The 16181-nt window shown below is 37.6% G+C and overlaps 1 protein-coding gene across 1 annotated transcript in view; it reads right to left on the reverse strand.

The window, feature by feature from the left end:
- The window catches only part of CCDC171 (coiled-coil domain containing 171), a 159666-nt gene that overhangs the window by 2251 nt on the left and 141234 nt on the right, over window positions 1–16181 (reverse strand). The window lies entirely within an intron of this gene.

The raw sequence follows: 16181 nt of genomic DNA on the forward strand, positions 1-16181 counted from the left end.
ATCAATGTGACTGGTGTAAAAAACAATTTTAGTCCTAAGATCTGTTTTGATCCAATATCTTTATATACCTTCATGATGAATAAAAAGATAGTACTCTATATGTTAGAAGAAAAAATACTCTGTTATAGATCTGTTATAATATTCATTTTCTGAACACATCCCTTTAGAGAGGAATTTTAAAGGCAGTTATAATTTCCCCAACAGACCACTTTCATCATTATTATATTTAAACACCTTTTTAAAAAGGGTTTTAAATTTACAAACTCAAATGACTATGCCAGAGCTGTAGTGATAATCCATCATATAAATATGTATTTAGGTAATTTTTCAAAGAGAAATGATTTATCTGAAATCAGGTGTCTGTTTGGCACTTTTATTTACCCTGTAGGCCATACATTACTCCATCTGAACTGTTACACTTCACCAGATAAACAAATATCTAGGACACATATGTCTAGCAAAAACATGCTTTCAAAATATTTATGTAATATAGTAATTGGTCATGTCCTGTGAACATTTTTCAAATTTTGATCACCTAATTTTACAAAACGTGTTTTTTTGAAGACAAAATCTGAAAAGTTACTCTATATTATGGAATAATTGCTTTCTAAACTTTAGTTAACCCAAACAATTTTTTAATAGACGTGGAAAAGATTTCCAAAACATTTCTTCTCTATTGTTGCTCTGTAACTAACTTACAGTCAAATTTAAGATCTAGTTTAAAGGTTGTCTCATGACATATGAGCTGTTTTACCACAGTTAAAACTCATTTATAGTGGGTTGCTTCATTATGATGATATTGTGATGGAATATTTTGATACCATCATTTATTATATCATTGTATTATGTTTTTATTGCAATGTCAGCCTACCCAAAAGCATCATGTTGTGATCAAAGATGCCCATTTTGCTTTTGTATATCCATATTTGTGGAATAACATGCACAGTTGGACACTTGAAATTAGAAGACCATGCACATGTTATGACAGTGGTGCAGATAATTACAAAAGGAAATAAACTGTTACAAGTATGATGTTTATCTTCAATTGCAGGAAAAAAATCTACAGCTGAAGCTGCAGAATTAGTCAGAACAGTTTCAGCCTTCAAAATCTACACAAAGGTAATTTTACTGGACAATTTTCACAGCTTTTCAATTTCCCTCAGCTACGTATGTTATTACAAAAACTTCTTCCACTTCTCAGGTTTCCTGCCACTAATTTTTGTCACTTCAAACTGCTTTCAAATACTCAGTTTCAAAACACAGTAGCCCAAACTCCTCTAGTGCTTTCTTCTGACATGTAGCATACTACCTTATTAAAAAATACATTGTTAGAAAATCAGAATAATAGTGATAGGATTTTTGTGCATTAAGGCTTCTGGGTTATGCATGCAATAACAACTGGCTTTCCAAATGAGGAAAAAAAGCCATGAAACTGCTCAGAATCAGAAGAGACCAAATAAGAGACAAAAGGGCATGATGATTAATACTGAATACAAGTTATGAGAGTTCCCCATCTATGTGATGGTGTAGGTATGATAACAAGTTCAGTGTTATATCTCAATGTAAATGAAACAAAATTGAATTACAAGGCCAGAAAGTGATCTGTAATTTGCCAGAATACAGGACACATAGGTGTGTGAGGATGCCTGTCAGTAAACAGAAATGCAGAGGGAGGACCCACTTTACTTTCTTCAGAATTCTAGCAACTCCTAAAATCTCTGTAATTGCAGTAGCACAGTTTCTCAAGAGTAGGAAGAACTTTAAGTTAAACACAGATGCAGAGAATGGTGGAGGGAAAGTGAGAAATGGTCAATATATTTCTCCACAACTGATTTGTGATACTCACTCCTCGCAGCCCAACTCCACAACATACAAATACAAAGTAATATCAGTAGACAGCAAATCAAATGGCCGATAATATTCTTTTCAGTTTTTGCCACCTATGCTTCCTTACAGCTTGCATAACTTCACTGGTGCAATGTCAATTCCAGTACGTGTTAAAAAAGAACCACTGTCTTCAATAACCATTTTGCAGCACTTATGTGAAAACCCTATTTCCACATAAAAGATGTTCATTTTTCAGAAAATTCACAACCTACTCAGACCGCTATTTCCAAAACTGACTTGCCTTTTGCCAGATAATGCCAAGGGACTTCCAGTATGCTGCACCTTTTTTTTTTCTATCTGTTAAAAGTAGCTCCAAGAGCCATTTCTTACTTTCTGACTTATTTGAAATAATCAAATACTACAAATGGGTATTTAAAACTAAAGTATTACTTGTGGATGGATGTCAGTGTAATGCAATGTTAGTTACAAACTTCTGCAAAGCAGGAATTGTATGACCGAAACTGGAAAGTTTGCTTCCCGTGTCAGTGATCTTGCAATTCTGTATGCTGAGGCTGTAGGACAAAACTGGTGATCTGACACAGTGTAAGAAAATGGTAACATTTGGTATAAATTTTAATTGTCAGCACTCCTGCCTGGATTGTGCAGACAATTTGCTATCAGAGAATAATTCAGTGGGCTGCCATACTAAGTCAGAAAGGTAGACACACAACATACTTTGGATGCTGCTAGCCAACAATACTAATGGCTCTTTTCATCATCAAGAATTCCCTCTTCCACTTTCAATTTTTAAACAAGTATGAGTCTGTAATACAGGGAAATTAAAATTTTTCTTACTTTCCTAATGCTCTTGCATTTAATTCATTCAGTGAAATCACACTCTGGAGGCTTAATTAAAAGCAATTAAGACAAAGATTTCATTATATATTGTATTTTTTTTTAAAGAAAATCCTGATTCATTCAAACATATTTAAACCTGGTATGTTTGAAGAACACACAAGATTGGATGCATTATCATGCCAGCTAAACACTTTATCTTCAATGTTTGGTTGGCTTAAAGACAAATAACTTGGTTCTGCATTGTTAATTTTGATGTTTTCTAAAAGTTTTGGCTAAATTCCACACACAGCCAATACTGTAAGCCTTTGTTCCAGATGCTTCACTGGAAACAGGGAAGTTTCCCAATTTTAGGTCAAATTCTCTGCACGACGCTATTAATACCAAGGTATTAGACAAACAAAGCCATGCTCTTTTTTTCATGGCGAAATTATTGGTCTGTTTTAATTTCAATCCAAGTTTCCAAATTCTTGAGTACTTAGTACTTTTAGAGCTTTTACTACTTTAGAACTTAAGTTCTTAGTACGTTTTGCCCACGATACCTACCACTGTCTTTCCACTTTCTCATGACCGGAAGCAACTTCTACTTATTTATTTATTTGTTTTGAATCTGAGTGGCCAACCCAAATGTTTACTGTTTTACTTTCTGCTGCATGCTGCAAACAACACTGAAAGGTACTCTATGTTTCATAGCAGTGTGTAAGATCATCCCTGCTTTTAAATGATGCCTCTCTTGCTTCCAAGGAAGGCTTTTCTACTACGTGACTTTTCCCCCAGCTTCTCATTGCCTTACATCGGTATGTCATTCATGGTTCCCTTTCAGCACTCCACTTCTTTCTAGCAAGAAGGGGAGGAGGGGACTACAATCAGAGACTAAAAGACTCACAATGCCATGGTAAGGCACCAGCAGCTCACAAAGTAGTCCACCCTCTACTTAGCCTTTTCTTTTGGGAAAACAGTCCCTATTGCACTAGTTGAAGTGCTAAACTTCATATTCTCACGAGATATGTATTCAGCCACCATCCTAGTTCCTATCCAGTGAGACTGTCTGACGTAAGCCTTCAAAGTTTCATCTGTGTTGGATGTATACTGCTGCTCTAGCAGAAAAAGGAAAGAAGTATATTTACATTCATTTTGCCAAACATTAGCATCTTCTGTCCAATCATTTGAATGCAGAAGTGTTAGGAGAAAACAGCTTAGAGAACAAGGGTTGACACATACAGTGTGAAATCTTAAGGTGCTTGAATGCAATGAGGGAGAAAGTGAGACAGAACCACGTTTCATCTCCCTAACAGTGCTACAGTCCACATGAACTTTGTGACAGGTCTCTGTCTCTCAGCCACACTTCACTAGCTTCTGCTGACATTCAGCTGTCAGACAGCAACCCTTTACCATGCCCCTAACATGCTCTACAGCTTCACCCAATTAACTCGCTTTCACTTGACATTGCAGCAAAAAGCTTCATAATAGGTGGTCAAGGTGCACGGTGTCTGCTTGCCCTCTAACTGCTCACGCACAGCAAAATGCTACCTTCCTTTTTGTCTGTTTGCGACGAACCGGCTCAACTACAATTTAGGCATTCTGCTACTAAATGGAACAAGGATAGTGGACCTTTGCCAGCAGTGCATTTATTAATCTCTCACCAAAAACCATCCTAGAGATGATAATCACAGCAATTTTGGCAAAAAAGGAAATTACACTGATCCAGTAAAATACGTCAATCACTTTATACTTAGCAAAAATATACTGTAACAGCAATTTTGTTTCAAGGGGAAAGAGGGAAAAAAGTAATTTATTTACAATAGTAGCACTTAACAACATAGAGGAGGAAGGCTGCAAACAATGAAAGTGTCTTTATGACTAAGCTTTCTTGCATTAAAAAATCTTTAGGTATGCAGAAGATTAATTTTTCCTATGCATTTCTGCCAAATACACAATATTTTTAGGAGTATTTTTAGAAATATGGATCTGTATAACTAATAAAACAAATTATCTATTAAGAATTTGGAAATTAACATTTTAGGATTCATTTGATAGCTTGTAGAAAAATAACACCGAACACACAACTCACCGTTACTTTGCTGACAGATGCTTTGAGAATACTTTGATTTGCTCACTAGTTCTCCCAAGTATATTTCTATATAAATACACGGCGTAGGTCAGAAAAGTCCCTTAAAAAGTCAATATGTATGTAATAAGTATTGATGACACTCAAGTGCTCTGTGCTGAAGAGGGTAAGTGGATTGAGTACTGGTGTCTGGACAGTGAAATTATGAAAACCACTATAGCAAATAGCTTCTACTGCCCTTATGGGTTTCAACTACCAAAATTCCAGCAAGACAGGGCTCAAAAACTATCAACATAGCCCTTTAAGATTCTGGTTTGCTAAACTACAGCAAGCTCACGTGGGTTATGTATTCTATTTTCTTTCCTATCTACAGGGAAAGTACCCTTGCAGTTCTCTTTAAAAATCTTTGAAAGGGCATTTTTTCCACTCAAGAATTTTTATTTTCACAAAGAGAAGCAGACATCAAGACTGTAGAAAGTAGAAGCTCAAGATATGTCCTAAGCATGATGCAAGGAAAAAAAGAAACGAAATACATTGATTAAGATGTAAAGCAGACTCCTCTCATGACAGGAATTTATGGGAAGAACATAACCAACCTGTCTTTATGAAAGGTGGTGAAAAGCAGCAAATCATAAAGAATTGGAACTCACATACCTCTGGAAGAGGCTGCTAGTGCAGAAGTGGATAGCTTTGTAGCAATGAAGAAAATACAGTGAACACCTCAATCAGATTCCATGTAGGAAACTGGCATTACTCAGAATTAAAATGAAGTGTCAGGGACATGCATGCCCTCATAGTGAATAATATTACTGTAGATCTTGTAAATGAACAAATATTATTTTGGTTCACTAGATATTGAGATTTTAATCTGGTGGTTGTAATCCTGAAATGACAAGAGAAATGCTGATGTCAAGATTTGCCAGCCTTTACTATCTGCTACTGAGGAGTAGATCAAAGTTCACTCTTTGGAGACAATGGAACTAGGACCATAAACGGGATACAGAAATGGTTTATGCAACCTATCTGCACCTATTTGAAAAGCAGACTGATTGGCATCTCATATATAAAATACAAACACTTGCATTTTGAGTCAGAACACCTGCGCAGTTGCACTACATGCGAATCTGAATCTCAGTTAATCTAAATAACTGTATTAAACTGAGTAGTCTCTTTAAAAAGATCCTCTAGTGATGGAGCAAAGAATGACTGACTTATACCATGTTTCAAAGTGAACTAGTGTTACTGCCAATTTCATTTTCTCAAAATGGAGGTTTATTATTAAAATCATCAAGGTATTAGGAGAACAAACGATTCTATCTTTTTAGCGCTGGCCAATACATGTAGATTTTCTGGATAGCCCACTGCAGATCTGCAGGCTTCTACCTCCTAGCCAAAATCCTGATAAGGGCTCCATCCCACTCCACCATAAATTAGATCACAGACAGATTCACCACAAAGAGGTACATTTGGCTCCCTGTAGGTTTAGCATAGTTTTCTAAGTTTTGTTTGCTTATTCAAGGCAAGTACTTTAATGTTCATTGATCCCCAGTAAAATTTAGCTGAGGTAACTTTAGGAGGGAATTATTCCTTCTCCCACAGATTACATGCAATATCTGAAGCAGTGTATCTTCAAAAGAGTCCTAAAGGGCAGTTTGATAACAGTAATGATTAGGGAAAACAGTAGGCTTTCCAACAATATTGCTTATGAAGTATCAGTTGATATCTGAATAGCCGAGAAAAATATTTTAGGCTTTGTTTCAGTTGATGGCTGATATGTAGGTCTTCTGTAAATTCAAGATCCAAATTACAGTAACTGGGCCAGAAATCAAACTTATCAGTTATAAACAACTTGAGTGTGGGTGAGCTAGGTTTACTGTCTTTGTTGGTTTTGACCAAATCTATATATGCAATTATATATCGGACTGAAATTAAATTAAAAAAATTAATAATTACTTCAATAGTACTTTTTCTACTTACTAGCCTCCTGAGTAAAGCCTCCAAGAATTGTTCTTAGCTCAGGTACTAGATTGTCTCTTTCTGTGAGACTCAATATGCAGTTCAAGTGAGCCCACTAGGCAAACAGAACTAATATTTCCTGCATACCAATCATATTTTAGATGAATAAACATTAAAAAAATGCTAATGGCATTTCATCCTTTCATATATATTTAAGCCAAATCTGTACTCTGATAGCAAAGTTAAAAGCAACAAAAAAACCCCAAAAAACAGACACTACCACCACATGCTACAAACAAAGAAATAAAAACAGCCCAAAACCCAGAAACTACCAACACATACAACACTCCAAACTTTCATCAGTCATGAAGAGCATAGAGGAAGATTTGGGAAAATGTTTTTCAGCCTTTTGGTTTGTAAAACCAGAAAGGTGTAATACAAGTTTAAAAAATTAGGTTTTCTAAAACAACCCAACAAAACCCCCAGAACAGGGATGTTTCAGTAATTTGGTGTGCCTTGTACATTCCAGAATTATACCTACAATTTCTCTACTCAGAGGTCCCATTAAGATTACAGTCTTCTAAAACATCTCATATTTAAAGCACAAAAAACTTCAGTAAGTTATTAAATTAAACTCAAAATACTTAAAGCAACAGGATGTTTTGACATATGCAAATTAAAACTAAACTGTATGACTTGATGTGTCAGGAAACTTCGCAAAGCCCTGGTTAAGTTATAATGTTTAATGTTCAGACTCCCAAAAGAATGCAAGAGATTTAACAGGCCTTGTGAAAGGAAATCTGATGTCACACAGGCTTTGAAAGACTAACAGGAGCATATAGCATATGCCTGACCATAAGCATATAAGCACCATACAAGATGATCCTTCTGTGATCAAAGGAGACCCTCAGTGCTAACAAAAGCTGAAAAATTAGTGAATTATTTCATTATTGTGGTTCTGGCCTTCAGAAACTGTATGTGTCAAATCATCTTCATCACCTAGATAGGATAAAAGTCTTACAAGGTACTGCTGAACATACAAATTCAAGAGAGGCAAGTATTGCAATGTTAGCTTTGTGGCAACATTAACTGAATCAACTATGAGTTTATGGGCAAATTTCAGTTGAGACCCACATCCAAAGGTGTGGCTTTAAGATTTCTATAGGCTTCTCTGAAAACAGGAGTTCTTTTAGGAATTCAAGGAGTTACACCACCTGAAAAGGATGAAATGGAATCATTGTGCCATCATAATGTCACTGCTTTCCTAGTATCATCACATCTATCAGGGAAACTCTGCTGGTGATTACCACACTATTTGTGACCATATTTTTAGCAAATTTTATTATTCACTGTTCATTTTAAAGGTACCCTCCCTTCCACCACAAAGAAGAAAAAAAAAGGGGGAGGGGGGGGTGAATTGATTGCTTGAGCAAAAGAGGCTCCTGTCTTTCCAAATGGTTGCATTTCTCAAAGTCAAAAAACCCCTCAAATTCTTGTAAAATAGGGAAGTGAAATTACACTTTAAGAAGAACATTTCTTTCTAAATCAATTTCTTTAACTCAACTGTTAAACAAACTGAAGAAAAAACAAATGTTATTTGAATAATCAAGATCACTATCACAATAAATCATAATAACAACTTTTTAGCTGACAGTAAAGCTCTTTACCCTGTGGAGTGCCCATTTCCCATTTTAAAAAGTTGTTCAATGATTAGTTTATTCAACAGGTCGAACTGCTTCCCAGACTTCAGTCTCTGGAGAAAACAGGTCCTCACTATGATCAACTATAAAAACTGTGCCTTCTCTACCTGATGTGGGTTTCACAGAATTCAACTAAAAATTTTTACACATAACTCAGAAACAACAGCAACTAAATAAATAAATAAATAAATAATCCAGATGGGTAAATATTAAACAGTGTATCTTAAATATGTAAGACTCAGCAAAAAGAAAGATGAAGATGTAACTTGCTGTCTGTATTCCCTTAAATCACGCCAACATTACAGGAATAAAATTATGTGCTAAGAACAATATTATGCTTTGTGCACTAATTGAATTTCCTGTCTATCTCCACAAGTTGTATTCTCTAATATATTTCAAAGGTTTGGTTTTTCTTCATTTGTCACATTAACTTTTATGCTTAAAATACAAAATGCAAGCAAATGGAAGTAGGCAAACATATTTATTTTTTGAAGAAATATGTTACTCTTCTGCAATCATGTCACAGAATGGAATGCAAAAGTTTTTTCACAGTTGAAAAGGATGGAAACATGCACAATTATAGGAGAAGGCAGGTGAAAAGAGCATTAACAATTCAACAGGAAAACAATTTCATAAATTCTAGAAAGGTGCAAAATAAAGTTGACTGCTGTGGTTTGCATCTACCCTTCTTTACTCCACTCACTATCAATCACCCTTTGGCCTAAAGAGGATCCACCCTCCCCTGTGTGGACTAGTGAGGTTAGTTCTGGCAGTAAAATCTGCTGGGGGACAATAGAGACAATACTTGTGCTCCTTGTGCTCCTTGTGCTCCCATGATCTTACCCCCAGTACAGACTGCACCAGAAGCAGAAACCAAGAGGAGACAGAGCATCAGAGACAGTTGTGTCCCGTCGAGGGAAGGCTGACTGCGAGGTACCTCTCTGCCACCCAGAGGGAAACACAAACCTCTTAACACGAGCTTTACCTTTACAAAACACAAAAGAGTGTGTGTGTGTGTACACATATATGTTTTTTAATTTAATTATTATTTTTCTTAATGGGTGAATGTAATATTAGCCACACCATGTTACAAGCGCATGCTGCACATACACGCATTACTAGCCGAGAAAGAGACAGGCTCCTGGCAACACTGCCCTAGGTCATACTCTAATCTTTTTTTTCCCCCTGTGATCTAGGCAGTGAGCTAGTAGTATAAAGTAAACAAGAACAGCAAAAAGACAACAAAAACTGTCTTTCTATTATCTATCATCCTGATCAAGTGAACTGCAAACCACAGGGTGCATCTACACATCTTGCACTTTTTATCAAAGTTAATATCTGAAGATCAGCACTGAATTTTCTCCTTATAAACAGTGCTTTAAATACTTAGCTTGAAACATAAAACCAAACAGGTGTGAAAACAAGAAAATAATTATTCACAACAGTATAACTTGTAGGATTTAAACTTAAAATGTCAAGAAAATATCAGAAAGATGACAGACTGGATTGCATGGATTCACTCACCATTTAAGCATCTATGCTAGACTCATTCAGGCACAGCTATGCTTTAATCCCCTCCAAAAATTTCTCAGCAAATTCAGAGTCTCAGAACAAACAGACATTCCCTTTATGTTTAACCCACAGTTTAGCAGGGAATAATAGAAGCTTCCCGGCTCTCTTTCTTGAAATAACTTCTTCAAAAGGGAGGAGGAAGCACCTTCTGGCCTGAGTAAAAGTCCTTGAGTCTGGAAAGAAGTGAATTTGTCTGCCTTTGTAGAGAATATTCCTTTTCTTCTCTAAAGACAGTAAAATGGTGTCCTTAGCTCTGTTCTTTTGTAAAAACTTTTTCCCAGGGTTAAATGTCCTGGTCTATAATACCCAGTTCTCAGAATAACACCCTAGCACTCCCAATACTTTCATTTCTACTACAGCATTAACAATATATGTAATAATATATGAATGTTTCTTTTAATTTGATGTCCTGGAAATGCTCCTTTGATAGGTGCGGGAAGAAGGCAAAAGAAACAGCAGTGTGTAGCCAACAGGAAGAAAACGTATGTGGCTGATGAATTAAACTCATTGTGTATTACCAATGAAACACATTTCAAAAGACTAGTGCAAAGGTATCTAATAAGGAAAAAGCCATCACATGGTTGTCTCCTGACTTACAGCTGCCCTCCACAGCAACTCGGGCATTTCTGAAACATTCTTTTTCAGGAAACCCCACCTAGTATTTGCAAAGAAAATAGAAGACTAGCTCATTCCAGTATTTCTCCTTTGAAAACTGAATGAAATAAAGTGTAGGCATACACTGCCTTGCTCTCCACCAATCTGCTGCAGGCAGAGAATGAATGCACGATGATTTTTTACAGGACAAACTTGAACCTACACTTTAGACTTGCTTCCTTATCCAAATCATTATTTTCTCGAAATTAATTTCCAGTTAGTTGCTCCTGAAGGTACTATTGCTGTACTGGCCCGTATTTAGGGTAAAAGATGAATACCTCTTTAGCTTCCAAGTGTCTTGTTTTCAGTCCTGGGAACTGAGGATTTTTGTTTGCGAGCTGGTAGTTCCAGTACCTCACTAGGAACACATTTCTAATGCCATAGAAATGCAAACCATGAAGGAAAAAAAAAGGAAAGGAGATTACCTTCCTGAAAACATGACCCTCCTTTTTTGAGACTTAGCCAATGACTTGAAAGATTTGTTTTGTGCTTAACAGCGGAACAAACCTGTGGTCATTTAGGAACTTCATGGTTTCCATTAAACCACACAGCATGGACATTTGGAATTTCATAGCAACAGTGAAGTGAGAATGTAGATTTTACTTTTCAAAAGTACCGACCTCTGCTGAGAGTTAACACCCACACACATTCTCTCACATTCCTTAGCCAATTCATGTCATTAAGGAGAGCTGAAGAGCAGACCAAACAAAGGAAAAAACCAAACTAAAACAAACCAAAACAAAACAAAAAAATCCCACAAAAACCAAATCAACCCTACTTAAGCCTCTTTCTTAAGCACTTGAAAGTAAAATGCTAAAAGTGGAAATGTAATGTTTAAATGCAGCACTCTTTCTGTCCATCTACAGTGTTTACAGTACTAACCCTCAACTGAAAAACTGATTATTGGAAACCACCTAATTACCCAAACATTTACCTCTCTGCAGGTGTAAATACATGGGCCTAATAAGCCTTCCCACTGTGAAAGCTGTTATTTAAATTATATTAAAATATTAAAAACTATTTAATGAGCTTTTTTCCCCTAAAGTAAATTGAGTGTGTGCCTTAACCTGCTTCAGGCAAAGGAAGTTTCAAACATATTGGTTTTGAAACTAGCCATTATTTCCCATGTTGCAAAAATGGCAATTTTATTTCCCAACAGCAAATGAAACTGTCAGGAAAATTTAGATGCAATAAAATTGGGTGGTTAAACCAACATGCTGGATTTGGAATAAAACTGAATTAAAGGAATTAAAATTAAGCATTATGTCAGTCAAACTTTAGAAAAACCTATTTGAAATGGGGGAGGGGGATGTATTGGGGTAGGGTTTTTTTGCAAAAGTTAGGTTTTGGACTTGGTGAGGTCCACCCATAACTACCTATTTTATGTCCATCAACTGTGTCACATTTGAAATTTGTGCAATGAAAAATATTTTGCATAAAATGTGTTGCTTCTGGCAACATTTCTGCCTAAATAAAAAGTTGTCAGGCAGTGTGTGACTTTAGTGGTACAGAGTTTTAAAATGGTGGCTTCAGTCCAAGGCTAGCTAATAACGGCTGACATGCACTGGAATCTTGAGGCCTAAATCAACATTGTTTTCACAGCTGTAATTAAGCCACCTAATCAGAAGCACATTTTGACGGGACAGTTTCTGGAAGCCAGACATTACAATTTCTTATGCCTGGAGCGCAGTGGCTCATGAGAGGTCCTCATTTAATTTCAGGTTTTAAAAAAAAAGGCTGTAAAATGAAAAGAGTATAAAAAAAAGCAGTATATGGCTGTTGAAATGAAGCAGGCCTATGTGTTCATGCCTTGACCAACCCTGCATCCCACCCTGCTTCGGCTCTCTGCCGAGTCCCCAGCTCTCAAGTGGCAGCTACACACAGTGAGATTAAGGGCTTCTGCCAAAGTCAACAGATGAGCTGGTCTGAACTGGCTCTCTGTGTGTTCTGATTGTAAATTGTGCTGGTGATGATTAGAGAACTCTAACACAGGATGTCAACTCTTAAAACTGTCCAGAGAAAATATTTTACTTTTTTTTTAAGTTCAGGAAATTTTTTTAAACTTCTTTTGTGGCTTGGTACATAGTGTTGTGTCTATAACTTTCAGATGATTAAAACATGAATTCACACAAATCAAGCAACTATATTATTAAAAAAATACACTGTTACTTGCTCTCATTGGACATACTTCCCTCATATAGGAATGTTTACATAGCAGTGGTGCTGCAGAATGCAACACTTTGACTAGTACAATACAGGAGTCTTGTGCTTCTTCCACCTGCCAAGTGGAAGACAGCTGCAGAATTCAGACTATCAGCTACTTTTCTTGTATGATTATCAGTTTGAGACCTTGTCATACCTGCTTCAACAGCTACATTGCCTTGTTTTTTTTCTGGAGCACAGCTACATCGGTAACTGTAACATAAACTTTCAACCCCAGAGGCCACTGTAAAACTATCAGTATGAAGGCACCAGTCACTGGGGTCTGATTACATTTGGTTATGCACTTTAATTACATATGGATTCTATTAACTGAACCTTTTGCCTTATAGGCAACATTTTAATCAAATTACTATAATATTCAAATATAACAGTCTGACAAGTTTAAAGTTCATGTACCTAGAATATTGAGTATCAAAAATTTTTTGCATAGAAAAGGAAGCATTCTTTACAAAATAGCAAACATGTTGTTTGCTATTTATTTAGGGTAATGTTGCTTTTCACAACATTACCCTAAATTGCAGAATGTGAGTTATAATACTGGTTGTTGTTGTTGTTATTAGTAGTAGCAGCAGTAGTATTATTTTAAACTATATAATACATACTGTTTAGTTACAACTATTACTTGTGTAAGCAACACCAGGTGACCAAGTGATCATTTGCATTAGGACATGTGCATTCCTTGGCTATGCAGTAAGGCTGGCAAGTTGTTATAGATAAGTAATGGGATGATTGCCTCTCGTAATTAAGAGATGAATATTGTGTGTATGTTAAGAGAAGATTTATTGATGTATAGTTATGTTATTGTGGTTTGTTGTTTAGATGTCCTCTGTTCTTGCTATAGTGCCCGTTCACCCCCTCTGTACTGCTGCCACTGGACAGCCTGGGTTGTGCAGAACATGTGGAGAGAAGGCTTGTACTTGAGCCCCTTGCATGGGGAAGTTGAGAATGGGGAAAGGGGGGCAAGATATGACAACACCTGACTTCCAATCAAGTACAAGAAAGTCTCCACCAATGGATGGCGAAAAAGAGCTGACTGGCAGACTTTAGGAGGAGTCAGCACTGCCTGATGCAACTCCCATTTTTAAGGACGAGTTTGTAGCAGCCAATGACCAAATCCCAGTGTGCTGTCCTTTTTCCTTATTCAGTCCTTTGCTGTATTTTTTTTGGGTTTAATAAACCTTTGAAAGTGAGAGTAATTTCTCACAAAGTGATGCCAAATTACTTAAAGTCAGGAAATAAATGTGACTATTTCAATAAAAACAGAATTTCAGGAAGATATTATTGGTGGATTCAGTCTTACACAGACATTAAACTTAGTAAATCTTATGAACTTCTATTTTCACTTTTCTGATATTCCCACACTTTGATGTTTATGACCATCTCAATAGTCAGGAAATTTTCCTTGTGGGCCTGTCATATTTTTCTTTACTTACTATCACTTCAGGAACATTCACATGTTCCACAGCAACTAAACACTGGTAAGTAACAATACTGAGCAAAGTTATGATTATTAAGGTCCATATTTATTGAATTCTGCCCAAAACTATTTCCAGGAAAACACATCAACTCAGTAACAAAAATAGTAAGTCTAATTACTATCTGCAAGGCAATTTAAAAACCAGTATCTCCAACTCTTTCATGAAACAAATTCAAATGTGCATAAGACTATGTGAGGTAGTGAAAAAGCCAAGGAGACTGTTGGTTTTCCACAGCCTGGTTTTTGGTAGCAGAGAGAGGCCACAAAGCCGGCTCCTGTGAGAAGCTGCTGAAGCTTCCATCATGTCTGGCAGAGCCAATCCCTGATGGCTCTGAAGATGGACATGCTGCTGGCCAAAGCTGGGCTAATGAGTGGGGTTGGTAACACCTCTGTGATAACATATTTAAGAAGAAAATCAAAACAAAGTGAGGTGCAGTTTCTTTCCTAGCCAGAGAAGAGGAGAAGATGAGAACATGTGAGGAAAAGAACATGGTGACACCAAGGTCAGTGCAGAAGGAGGGGAGGAGGCGCTCCAGGCACCAGAGCTGAGGTTCTTCTGCAGGCCGTGGTGAGACCGGGGTGAAGCAGCTGTGACCCTGCAGCCCTTGGGGACCCACAGGGGATGCAGAGATCCACCCACAGCCCCTGGGGACCCACAGGGGATGCAGAGATGCACCCACAGCCCTTGGGGGAAGTGCCCATGCTGGAGCACGTAGATGTCTGGAGGGGGCTGTGATCCAGTGGGAGACCTGGTGGAGAGAGTGGGCCCCTGCCTCCAGGGTGGAGCAGCCTGTCCTTGGAGTTCTGCACCCCATGGAAGGGTGACCCACGCCACAGCAGTTTTGGGAGGACTGCGTGCCGGTGGGAGGGACTCACATTGCAGCAGCTTTGATAGGGCTGCTGCTTGTGAGATTGGAGCCACATTGGGGAAGTGCATGGAGAACTTTCCCCTGTAGGAGGGACCCCATGGTGCAGCAGAGTAAGGACTCCTCTCCCTCAGCAGTGGAAGATCCGGGGTGACAAACTGACCAAACCCCCACGCCCGGTCTCCCTGCACTCTTGGTGGGAAGGAGGGAGGGGTGGGGGAAGAAAATGTGGTTTTAATTGCCTATTTTACTTCTTATTATCCTCCCCTGACTCTGTTAGTAATAGATTCATGTTTTACCTTTAAGTTGAACCTGTTTTGTCCCTGGAGTGTTTTCTCCCAGTGCTTATCTCAACCCATGAAGCCTTCATTAAATTTTTCTCTCCTCTGCCCTCTCTCCTCTCCTCTGTGGTAGGGAAGAGTGAGTGAAAGACTTTTGTGGGTGCCTGGCATCTTTGTCATGTCAAACCACAACAGAGAGTTTTCATTCAGGACCTACCTGCTTCTTGCAACATCTGGGAAGAATTCCTCCAGCTACATCAGAAATAAGGCTCTGACATTTAACATGACACTGATAAATACCTTCCCTTTATGCAGCAAGAGAACAGGTAAATAGTTAGGATTTTTTTTCTCTCTAGTTCCATCCTCATAATTCTGTATTTAGGACAATGCATCCTTGTTAGATGCAGGTCTTAGCCATAACAGATTGAACTGGTGACAAGGAAACAAAGTATATGGGGGAAAGATATGTAAAACCACTGCCCGGATCAGCCTGGTTAAGTAGGGAGAAAATGTCAGGAAATAGTTAGCTGATAAGTTTGAGTTTTAAATATTTCTTTTCTCTCTATCATCTATGAATAGGGTTTCATGTAGATCATGAGAACTGAGTGCTGACTGCTTTGAGTAGGGAGGAAAGTGTACATCTTGCTTAATGCATTTTTCAACACCGAAGTATGAAACGATATGTCAATCACTAGGATCTCA

This window comes from Melozone crissalis, unplaced genomic scaffold (assembly GCF_028551555.1).
Source record: "Melozone crissalis strain CALT ecotype California unplaced genomic scaffold, PUWL_Pcris_2 ptg000005l_1, whole genome shotgun sequence".
Classification (NCBI taxonomy): domain Eukaryota; kingdom Metazoa; phylum Chordata; class Aves; order Passeriformes; family Passerellidae; genus Melozone; species Melozone crissalis.